Below are 11,804 nucleotides of genomic sequence, written 5' to 3' on the forward strand. Positions count from 1 at the left end.
GAAATAAGTATACAAGTTTCACCGCCATCTACTCCTCAAGACTCTCCCCCATCTTCTCCCGTACTATCACCCTTGTGGCCAGGCTACATGCCACCGAGTTACTCCCCATTGACTCTCGAAGACATCGAAGAGTTTGAAAGATCAAATTTACAACGAGAAGTCGAGCCCTTATTCTCAGATGAAGAAGAAGCTGACAGGCTCGCCGATGAATATGCAAGTGCCTTAATCGAATCACTCGATAGGTCCATTGCCGAAGACGAAGAGTAAAATCTCTAAACTGTATCAATAAATTTCTACGTTTTCCATATACATATATTCTATGAAAAAAAATAATCTATACACACAAATATATACCACAAATGTATTTATTAAATTGTTAATAATAAAAATATAAACATATTATATATTTCCAAGAACAAATTGAGTCAGGTTCAATCTACTTAGAGTTTATTTCCAGTCGTCAATCCTCTCACATAAAGAAGCGAAATACTCTATCTCTCGGCGTCCCGGGGTATAGCCGGCTTAGCAGGTTGCCCTAGAAAATAAATTGAGAGATAACCTCTGATCGAATGAAATAAAATTTAGTTAGCCTAAATTAGAGTTCGAGACGTAACACTACCATTAAACATCGAACCAGAGGAAAGTATATAAGGCACCTCGGGCGTCAAGTCCCCGCCGCCTGCCTGTGTCTCAGCTCTCTCTACGCCACTAGATCTCCAGCTCTCGAAGAGGAAAAACCTAGAAGCCTACAGGACACCTTAACTTATTCGAAAATAACTTAGTCGCGATTTTGATTTTTTTTTCCTTCGGGACTTAGTCTCAATCTCTATTAAGAGAGCTGTATCAACATTAACACTTTAATAAAGTGCTACCATCCAGCAACCTCTGACTCTTTGGCCATTCTCTGCGCTGCCTTGCCACTTCTTCAGGTTCTCACCGAGGTCGAGCAACCCAGGGAAGGAGCAGCGGTGCCTGTATTCATCCATTGATCCCGTCATCCGGTAAGGAAATAATAAAATAATAATCATTCTTAATCAACCTTGATAATAACTTTGTATATTAGTTCGATTTATTCTAGGCCTATTGACAATTTTCCCAGAATCTTACTTGCCCGTATACAGACTTTAAATTTTTCTTTCGAGTTGAATTATTTAAATTTCAACCGATCCTCTGAGAACGCTCGAAGCGTATCCTAGAGTGTAGCGTCGTTCGAGTTAGTCACTCGATGTGCATTGAGTAGCAAATTCTACTCCTCTGCCGCTTTCACGGAGAGCTTCTCTGAAAGAATTTCTCCGTGGATCCTGTGCCGCTGTGACGTGACGTCTTGCACATCGATACTAGACTCAGAATCTAAGACTCGCTCCTAGAGGATCTGTCGAAATAATAGAATTAATGCACTGGCTTACAAGTTAACTATCGAAACATTTTATGAATTTTATACTTATCTGAAGTAAGCCAGCCGCTCTCACCCGTATCCTCGTCTGTATCCTTGAATCTCCAGACCTCTCGGTGCAGCCGCATGCTCCTGGAAATTCAGTATATGCTAGATAAATTATCATTCGTTGTACGACAATTTTCCCCGAATCCTACCTTTCCGTATACAGACTTTAAATCCTTCTTTGAGTTGAATTATTTAAATTTCAACCGATCCTCTGAGAACGCTCAAAGCGTATCCCAGAGTGTAGCGTCGTTCGAGTTAGTCACTCGATGTGCATTGAGTAGCAAATTCTACTCCTCTGCCGCTTTCACGGAGAGCTTCTCTGAAAGAATTTCTCCGTGGATCCTGTGCCGCTGTGACGTGACGTCTTGCACATCGATACTAGACTCAGAATCTAAGACTCGCTCCTAGAGGATCTGTCGAAATAATAGAATTAATGCACTGGCTTACAAGTTAACTATCGAAAACATTTTATGAATTTTATACTTATCTGAAGTAAGCCAGCCGCTCTTACCCGTATCCTTGTCTGTATCCCTGAATCTCCGGACCACTCGGTGCAACCGCATGCCCCTGAAAAATTCAAAATATATTAAATAAATCATTAATTGCTGTACCCCAATGAACTGTATATAGCCGAACGTTTCAACCATGATATGAGAACGAGTGAGATATACTATCATAATCTACATTCGTTTATCTCACAATAATCCGTTAAGCCGTATTATTCGTCTTAACTCTATGAACCACCTTGCTGTGACTACATTTACCTTATAAAACCATTCATTTTAACAGGTACCTTTCTACGCATCATCGTAAGTAAACCCCTTTTGTGTTAAATCAATCGCATCAAACATACTAAATAGTCGTATTCCCTCGGTAGATGGTTAATCCCCGCCGAACTTCTTCCGTTGGACGTGAAATTCCCCTCCGTGCCGCGGGTATACGCCGCAGGCGTGCCTCATGGTCGGTACTTAGGCTCCCTACAGCTCGTCAGTTGTTTGCCGACGAGAACGACTTAACAAGCAGAGTAACAAGGTACTCTCCAGTGCGTAGTTTCGCGCCCTCCCGCGCATACCCTTATCGTCCTCCCCGAAACCCTCCAGCGGTTCTTCAAGAGGAACAACAGCCCAGAGCCAGGCCGCCATCGCCCAATTACTCCCCCATCCAGGATTCATCTAATCCCAGCTACTCGCCGGTCAGGACACCGGAAGATCTTCCTTCCATACCGGAAGAACGAAGACCCATAGAACAAAGCACAGAAACTGAGGCTGGTCCATCCAACCCAGGTCAAGTTCTGGATCCCCCTGAACCAAATTTCTACCCGGAACCAGAGGACCTAGTCTTACCAATCAGTATCCAACCCCTCGCAGGACTAACAGACGAAGATTTTATCGAGATCTACGAATACTTGCAGCGAGATAATTTCTTCAACAACCGCGAATAATAACCATATCTAGATATCGCCTTAGAAATGCTATAGAGAAGAACATTAACTACATACACACATCTATACGTATAACGATATACACTCTCTACAACTGTCAAATAATAACAATAGTAACAATAATAAAAAATTTGTAAAGCTCTAAGGAAGTAAACTAATAAAAGAAAACAGATCAAAAAGGATAAATTGGGTCAGGTTCAACGCACCTAATTTATTTCCCATCGTCAATCCCTCTCCTGAAAGAAGCGCAAAAGATTCTTAGTCTCTCGGCGTCCTAGGGTATAGCCGGCTTGGCAGGTTGCCCTGAAAAAGAAATAGAGAGAAGTTACAATTGCGTAACAAATAAATACGTGAGAAGTTACGATCGAGACGTAACAACGCAATCTCAAAACGTAACACTACTGTGTTTCGCGCCCGAAATCCGGGGTTTATATACTGGTAATTCCTTTGTTACTTGCATGATCTTTTGCTAAAGGAATTCTCGAGTAAGGTGATCCCTTCATCGGACCACGTCGTTCTCGGAAGCACCACCGAATTTCTTATCAATTGTTTAGACATAGATATCTTTTCATTGAAACGCGGCGGTGATCAAAGGGTAACGCGTGAATTTCATCGGAGATGTCGGTTGACGTCTCCGAAAAGTCGATGTTTGACATATTTATGACTTCCTCTTTGATTACCTCGCGCAAAAGTTATTCGTTCTTAATTTTAATACTAATGTCTAACGCAATGGTAGTGAGATTATAGAGTCGTTATATGTATAACTTCCCTTATATTTTGGAAAAGATTTAGAAATATAACTCAATTTAGATAAAATAGTCAAATTTAGGTTACAGCATATAAAGGAAATTATTTACACTGGTTGTGAATTAATAATGAGTTTAAATAAAGCATTTCAAAGAGTTAAAATGGTTTGGTAGTTATTCATTTTAAAATTAATTTAATAATTTCCTTGAAATACCTTATTTACATAATTATCTATTTTGGTCGCATTTATTTAAACCTAGTTTTTTAAATTTAATATGTATAAAAAGTCCTTATTATGTATTGGTTAAGGGGTACATAGTTAATTAGCAGATTAAATAACCGTGTATAATAGGAACGGTAAGCAAGTGTTGAATGTTAAAATTAAAATCTATAATAATAATGAATAAATTCGGATTATAATTAATAAAATCGAATATTCGTTCTTACTCCATGGTTATAATAAAGAAGCAAGATGGATAAGCGAATAGTAACTAGATCTAGTAATTTTTAAAATGGCGGGACGTCATACCTCCCCCCTTATTTAAGAACAAATTCCGATGTGCTCGTAGGAATTTGTTCTAGGGTTCTTAATCGATCCCTTAGGGTCTGGTATGAATCAAGTTCAGAGGTTGAGGACACTGGCTCGACAATAACATCGGTGGATTTGCTTCTTCCTGTAGTCTCCTTTGTCGTTAATTTTTCAGGTGCGGTTGGAGTCGGCGACGGTGTTTCGCTGGTTTGGATGCTATCCTTTTTGTTGACGGGTCCATGTGCAAGGTGTAATAGCAAATGTGTGACAGAACTCCAGATGGCTCCGAGTAAATGCATGCTGCATCCGTATGCTGTATGTAAAGCGTATCCGTGGATAGTTGTATCGACCACAAGTTTAATAATGCGGACGATTAGCAGGATGCCGAATATTCCAGCGGTTGCGGAGCCGAAGGTGACAAACCCTTTCCATACCCGGGAAGCGGTATTATCAACTATTTTGTTGAGTGAGGCTTCGTCCAGTAGGCTGTACATAGAGATAGAATCTCCGTTGATGGAATGGCCGGTAAGTCCTCTGGCAACAGTATTGAGGAGGGCAGGTTTCTCTGCGGGAAACATAATGTGGTCTCTCAACTTTTCTATATCCTTTTCAGAATATATTCCACTGATAGCGAGCGGTCCTGGCGTTAAGTACTTCCAGGATAGAGTCGTCATGGGTTGCAGTTGCTGCGGGGCTGCTTGTCTGACTTGCGCATCAGGTGTGAACTGCACCCAGGTGTCTTCAATACGGTACATGGTGGGTAGTTCATAACTACATTCACGTTGATTCCCAAATTTAGTGATTATTCGGGATTTGGGAGTTAAGAAGAACGAGGAGTTACGTACAGTTACAGGTAACTCGGCATAACATTCTTTAGTTTTTCTCACTATAACGTCCACAGGTATGCATTTAATGATTTGTATAGCTTCTCCAGTTGTTACTGCCATGTAGCCTGGTCCCTTCATTAATTGATATGCGAATTCATCTGGTTGAAGAGTGGCAAATGACAAGGCATTAGTTATAACCTGTCTTTCTAGTTCGCATTTCTGTTGCATAACTTTGTGATACAAGGAGGTCATCTGATGGCGAACATGTTTTTCTACGTATACGAATTTTGAATTCATATAAGCGAAGATGTCTAAATTGTCCACTGGGATGATACCTCGATGGAAGAACGTACTTTCTTCCTTTGTTTCGAGAATGAATAATTTTGGATGTTCCGTGCCCAGTAAGGTGTATCCGCATAAAGGTTGTTCTCTGGTTTTAGTGAGAGCAAAGGTAATATCTTGCGTCGTTAAGCTGTAGACGACTGGTGGATGAGGGGTCGGTCACATCATCTTTAATTACCGTTGTTGGGCCTTCGTAGAGGACATCATATTGGTGGAAATTGCAAGATGATGTAGGCACAGGTTTCCAGTAAGTATATCCATCATCTGAGTCAATACAGAAGCTTTCGCTAAACGTACATACAGTTCCGGATTTTAATATTATTTTTCCGGAATTTAATTGCACAGGGACGTGTGAGGATTTCATGGATATTTTGACTGAAGCTTGGACCACGACATCGTCCCAGGTTCCGTAGGGGTCAGAATACTGAGTGCCCTTACAGCTTCCATCATGGCCTATCCGGCCTCCTAGGGTGAGACTGCGATGAGTGGTCTGATTAGTCTTCAATCCATACACAAGGTTTCCGACTCCTAGAGAGAGCGTTCCATCTTGGAACATTCTTAAACACTGTGTGTATCCAGTTTCGTGGATATAGTCCGCTCTTCCGTTCTGGACTACGGAGACATGTGAGTGCATTCCGCAGTGGTAAATTGTTCGAGATATTTCAACTTTACACTGAATAACTTCCGCATGATTATAGTCAGAAAGTTGCAAGAGTTGAACATACGTATCGCTTGTATTAGGTTTCCGGTAATCGAGGTTACATTCGCCAACATCTAACAAGGATACCGAGGTAATGTTTAGATGTTGTCCGCCGCAATCGAATCCGATGAGAGCATCGCTGGCCCTCGTAATGATTATTATCGCAAGGTAAGCTAACATTTCTGTAATTATACAATATATATATATATATTTTTGTTACAGTTATAACATATATTTTGTTTAATTAATATTTCTTTTCCTTTTTATTTTATTTTTCTATGTCAATCTTACTAGTTACTAAGAATCTTGGTTAGTTATTAATATTCTTATTGAATTAGTTGATGAAGCTTTAAGCAATTAAAGTAAAGGTACGGTAATAATGAAAGTAATTAATGCTCTATGGTTATATGTATATATATATATTTTTTTTATATTTTTTTTTTATAAAAATTTTTTCACAATTATACTAATATATATATATATATGTATTCATGACATAGATAATGAAAATTTACTTATAATATACTATAAATATACTTATTAATAGTTATGCTAATAGTTATAATAATTATGCGTTATCGAATTCTAGAAGATTCTCCCGAATTTCATCTATATTTTCAGGGGGAGGAAGTTCGGGTGCTATTATTAATTCGGTTACGTGATCTTCGTCTACATCATAACGAAGTGAGCTTAAATTATTTAAGTCGTGCTGTTCGCTTAATATGCGATGTGCCGTAGTGTACGCATCGAAGCATTGTTCGCACGAGAGGATTGATTGGGTTGTTGTCTGAACAGGTCTTCGACACTCCTTGCACCGAAGTTCTTCGATACGTCCTTCAATAACTTCGTGAGTGTAGAATGGTTCGCGAATGGACCTCAACAAAAGTTCAAGAGAATGGCCCCTTAAGGGGCAATCATGGCAATATATGCTGCCATCGGCTGGTACCCATTTCCCGATCCTCTGCACGCACTCTGCCGTGTATAATCCAGGAAAATCCCGCAGTAATTGGTGGATTCTAGGTTTGTACGCTACGGGGATACACATTCTAAGAAAGGATAGGTAATTCTTTTTACTATTTAATTATTATTAATTAAATTTTATTTATCAATTTATTTTCCTTACTTTATTTTGATAGTAGTGCGTTTTCCTTGCGTCTTTTCTCTAAGGTTCCCGGTAACGTACTGTTACGTCCGGACCCTGAAGGATGGGCTGTATGGAAGAACGTAACTTACTTACCCCGTGACACACTTTATTCGGGCGTGTGTATGGATCGGGTCGAACGAATGTGAAGGGCCTGATACAGGTCAGCGACCGAAGGTCTCTTTAACTCTGCGTTTTTACGCCTATTCGTTCGGTGGTCCCTTTTCGGTAAAGGAATCTAATCCTTGTTACGCGGGATAGGACCTAGTGCGATCTCGGGATTTAGGGAAGAGAACGGGTTAAATAATTAAATTCTACATTAAATTAAAAAAAATACATATATTATATAAAAAAAAAAAAATATAAGGAAAGAAAAATACATCTTAGCAGTTATAGTTATGCATGAATGAGTATGTGTGCGTGTATGTATATATTCTCGAGTATGTTATAATTAAAATTAAAATTTTCTAAATTCGAAACACAGGTCCAAATTAAAATACAATAATAAAATTAAGATAAACGATTCGCCATGTCTAAGTTCGAAAATTATTCATCTATTTCAATGATTTCTCCCAAAGTAGTGATAATACATAGGAAATAATATAAAGGGGAAGAAAAGAAAAAAAAAAGGATAAATAATAATAATAATGCAAGGAATGGGAAATTAAAAGAAAATGAAAGGGAGTAAAGAAAAATAGAAATGAAGAGTTAAATATATATAAAGAAGAGCTTAAACGAAATATAAAGATAGAAAACAATACGAATTGTTGATAAATAAATCAGAAAAGGCAATTAAAAGGAAATGAAAATTAAGGAATCGTTCGCGAACCGCCTTGCGGAGATTCTCAATGAACGGGGAATTGTTCGCGAACCCCCTTGCGGAGATTCTCAACGAACAAAGAAATGTTCGTGAATCGCCTTGCGGAGATTCTCAACGAACAGAGAAATGTTCGTGAATCGCCTTGCGGAGATTCTCAACGAACAGAGAAATGTTCGTGAATCGCCTTGCGGAGATTCTCAACGAACAGGGAAATTATTCGTGAATTCCAATGCTGAAATCCTGAACGAATGGATAAAGATCTTAGGAGATTTATTCGCGAATTCCAATGCTGAAATCCAGAGCGAATAAATAAAGATCGTAGGATAGATTTATTCGCGAATCGCCTTTCGGAGATTCTAGGCGAATTAGGAAGAACAAGGAATGAGGCTGGAGGAGAGGTGAAACAAGGATTAATTGATTGATTGATAGTAAATTAGTAAAGATTTAATGATTATTAAACTGTTTAAAATTATTTGTTAGACATAGGTGTTTAAATTATGAGATAGTAAGATATGGAAAAAGGAGAAAATTTGCTCAAATTTACTCACAATTCGTTGGAATCACAAAAATAAATGCGTTGATAAAATTACAATGGCTGAAGTCGGAGGTTGATAACATGAAGAGCCGAGTAATAAAGATGTTCATCAGAAATTTCACATGATGCACGATTAAATGTTAACAAAATCATTTTCACTGTGATATAAAACAAATTAATAACTTAACTGCATAATGCAAGAAAAGGATCCCCGAGGCTATATAATTTTAAAATTGAATAACTGAATCTTGATTGGAGCTATCAACTGTACTGCTTATAGTGCTAGTTAGTACTTATTAGTGAACGCAAGTGAACTAATGAACTAGAGAACTTAATGAACTAATAAATTAGAGACCAAGTGAGCGCTCGCGCCTTGCGCTTGCATTTTTTAAAGTAGTTGCTCCTCCTCCTTACTGGATGGTGGGAATCTTTGAAAATCGAATCAAATGATTTCTATTACTCCCTTCTTAGGGCCAAGGAGTTAGATTTTTAGGAAGAGAGGGTGTCTTAGACCTCTAATTGATTAAGCCCTTTTTCTTAAGGTTTGGCTTCACCATCCAGTAGAGAGTGGGAGCGACCTGATTTCTTTATCTCCTACGATTTGATTGAGAATGGCCTATTGATCCAGCGCACGTGCGATATTAATTTTATGGCTCTGCTCGTATTTACTTTTTTGGTCAATTTCCCGATGACCAAGGCTCTTATTTCAAAGTCTCTGAGACGATCCATTGATACGCATGGATTGAATTTCTTATATTTCCGAGACTCGTAAATTAAAATTTTATTTAAATTTTCGTAGCGCTATCTCGACTGGCCACTTTGCTTGTTTATCCGAGTTGGGTTTCCTTTTAAATTCAACCCAATCGTTGATTACTTCTAAGAAACGTTTCGATGAAAGAACAGAATCGTGAAGTCCACCGGACGTAACAGTACTGACCTGTGTCTATCCCCGAATGTTAGGGTTTGTCTCTACTATCGTTTACATTTGGTTTGACCCGTAATTCGACACTCTTTCATTAATTCTCAAGTGCTTCTTTTGTTTGTTTTTTTTTCGTCTACCATATTCACATTCTTTCTTATTTCTTTTCTCAATTTCACAAATTTTCTTTACTGAGGAAATTCAAATTCTATAATTTAACAACCGGATTGAGTTTCCTCATTATAAACAAAAAGATATATGATTTGCGTGATTTAGTATTATATAATAAGAGTATGATACCGTTACGATTTTGAGATTGATGATAAATCGCATGTTTGTATATTTCTTTGGATTTAAATGATAGTGGGAGAAAGTTGGATTTTAGGAGAGAGGTAAAATTCATCTAGTATAAGTGCAGTGAAGTCGGTTATAATGAAATGGATAATCATGGGTTTAATATGTTAGAGAAACGAGGGTGGTGATACAAGATAAAAGAAAAGGTGACATTTTGGTTGGCGAAGCCAATGTATCTGAAACCAAAGATAGTGTATTAGTTTTTCATCCGGGTTCAATGTGGGAAATTTTTAATTTATTGACATGCACAATTCGCGGTTTGTTTTTAACCATAATTTTTACGTTGCCGTGAGATAGAACTTCTATAATCTTATGGGATCCAGTATACTGATCGGAGAATTTCCCCTTCGCGGGTTCTTTTAATAAGAATACGTGTGAACCTTCGCGAAAATTTTGAGGGTTCAACCTTTTATCGTAATAATGTTTGCTTTTCTCTTTAGATTTTATAAGATTTTGACGTGCTTCTTCTTGCAGGTCGCAAACCTGATTAAATAAATTTGTCAAATAATCTTGGTAAGTGGGTTCGAGATTTGCATCAATTGGTACATGAGCGGAAGGTAATCGTGCTATATGACCGAAGACTAATTCAAAAGGTGAGAATTTAGTTCCTTCATGGACACTGGTATTGTATGAAAACATTGCCATATTAATATAATTATCCCATTCCTTTTCTTTACAAATTTGAGTTTTTAGATATTCTACTAATACATGATGTGATCTTTCGATCGACCCGTTAGATTGTGGGTGATAAGCTGTGGTCTTAAAATGTTGAATTTTGAATTTATTTATTAAATTACGTATCAGGGCGGATAAAAAGTTAGTTCCTTGATCTGTGAGAATAGCTTTAGGAGCTCCATATATACAAATAAAGTTCTTTGCGAATGCATCAGCTATGGATAGGGAGGTCGCGTCTCTTAACGGAACGGCTATTGAGTATTTTGTTAACAAATCCTGCATGGTTAGAATATATTGATATCCGGAAGTTGTAATGGGAAGGGGGCCTACGATATCTAAAGATATTTTATCAAATGCTGAGCCGGGAGTATCTGTGATTATCATGGGCTGTTTCGTTTTTATTCGCGTTAATTTCTTTAATTGACATTGACGACATTTTTGAATGAAATTTTGTATATCCCTTTTCATGGTGCTCCAATAATAATGAGGTCTTAATCGGTTATAAGTTTTAGTAATGCCTTTATGTCCACCATGTGCTGACGCGTGATTTTCTATTATTAATGCTTCTCGTTGTTCAACAGGAGGAATTTGTACCAAATTTTTGCAAATAGTAATGCAAAACGGTAATTCTCTTAAATATGCCTGAATCCGACTTATTATATGGTGGCACGGTAAGTCGTCAAAATGATCGGTTTTCCTAATACTGAATGAAGTTAATTGTAATTCTGTCACTACGTCTAAGAGTGATTGCATGCAGTTTTCTAATGATTGAGCTTCTACTCGCGTTCGATTATCGAGTTTAATGGGAATTGATATTAATGTCCTTTGATCGAAGGTTTTTACATTAGCTCTTTCATAAGTAAGATCTTGAAATTCTGGTAATAGATTTGCGGTTTGATATTCTTTGGCACCGTTATCAAAAGGGGTTCCATTTGAATAAACAAATATTACGTGGTTGTCTGCTTGTTTTAGTAAACTGTCCCGGGTTTCAGTAATAACAAGTTGGTCGAGATTTTGATATTCTTCGTTAACATCAAAAATTTCCTCATATATGTGATCTTCGCTATAGTCTGAATTATCGATCATCAGCTCATCATTATCTTCATCATTATCACTAGAATATTCATGTATTACTATATTATGTTATTCTAACGTAGGTTCGTCATTTTCAGATTGTGAATTATACGGAGAAAATTCGGATAGTGGGGATAACGCCATGTCGGGTCTTTGACGTTCGGAGGAAATTGAATTGTTAGAGGAATTATCGGAGTCATTAGCAGCGAAAAAGGGTACAACGCAATTGGTAGGAGGATTTCTGGATAAGGCATCGGCA

This window comes from Camponotus floridanus, unplaced genomic scaffold (assembly GCF_003227725.1).
Source record: "Camponotus floridanus strain SB8 unplaced genomic scaffold, Cflo_v7.5 scaffold290, whole genome shotgun sequence".
In the NCBI taxonomy this organism is placed as follows: Eukaryota; Metazoa; Arthropoda; class Insecta; order Hymenoptera; family Formicidae; genus Camponotus; species Camponotus floridanus.